General features: G+C 46.8%; 1 pseudogene; it reads left to right on the forward strand.

Annotated features, from left to right (window-relative positions):
* Window positions 1-584: 584 nt before the first annotated feature.
* LOC112397790 (small nuclear ribonucleoprotein E pseudogene) lies at window positions 585-853 on the forward strand (annotated as a pseudogene).

The following is an 853-nucleotide window of genomic DNA, read 5'->3' on the forward strand; positions in this document are numbered from 1 at the left end:
TTTGCCTCCCTTCCTTCCCCTATCGTTGCTGTGGGTTGGTCGAGGGCAGGTGCTGAAGGGCTGCGGAGGAAGGGGACAAGTCCTTGCGGGAGGGCTCAGAAAGGACCCCCCTTCCCCAGTCTCCTGCCAGCCTCTTGTGATGGAGGATTGCCTCAGCCTTCCCGGCTCCCTTTTCTCCATCCCTGCCCTCTCGGCTGCTCCAGAGTCTGAGGAAGCAATATATCATGAAAGAACATCCTAGTCCTAGGGCTTTGCTGCAGGAACATCCAGTCTCATTCTCCCAGGTTATCTGGGAAAATTTCCAGGAATCTAGTTGCTAAGCAGAGCTTCAGGAGGAATAGGTATGCATTACCTATCTGATTCAATCCCAGAGTCTTATCTATTTTAGGCCAATGGTTCAACCTTTTGTTTGTAATTTAGGTTGAATTTTTAAGGTAAATATTATGACATAAAAAAAGCAAGGGCGGACTTCCTTGGTGGTGCAGTGGTTAAGAATCCGCCTGCCATTTTTTTTTTTTTTTTTTTTTTAGCCATTTTTTTTTGAGGTAGTGTGCGGGATAGTGTGGTCTTTGTGAGTTTCCACCATGGCGTACCGGGGCCAGGGCCAGGAGGTGCAGAAGGTGATGGTGCAGCCCATCAATCTCATCTTCAGATACTTGCCAAATAGATCTCGGATTCAGGTGTGGCTTTATGAGCAAGTGAATATGTGGATAGAGGGCTGTGTCATTGGTACTGATGAGTATATGAACCTCGTATTGGATGATGCAGAAGAGATCCATTCTAAAACAAAGTCAAGAAAACAACTGGGTCGGATCATGCTAACATTACTCTGCTCCAAAGTGTCTCCAACTAG

Source organism: Neophocaena asiaeorientalis, unplaced genomic scaffold (genome assembly GCF_003031525.2).
Source record: "Neophocaena asiaeorientalis asiaeorientalis breed wild unplaced genomic scaffold, Neophocaena_asiaeorientalis_V1.1 scaffold154, whole genome shotgun sequence".
Lineage (NCBI taxonomy): Eukaryota > Metazoa > Chordata > Mammalia > Artiodactyla > Phocoenidae > Neophocaena > Neophocaena asiaeorientalis.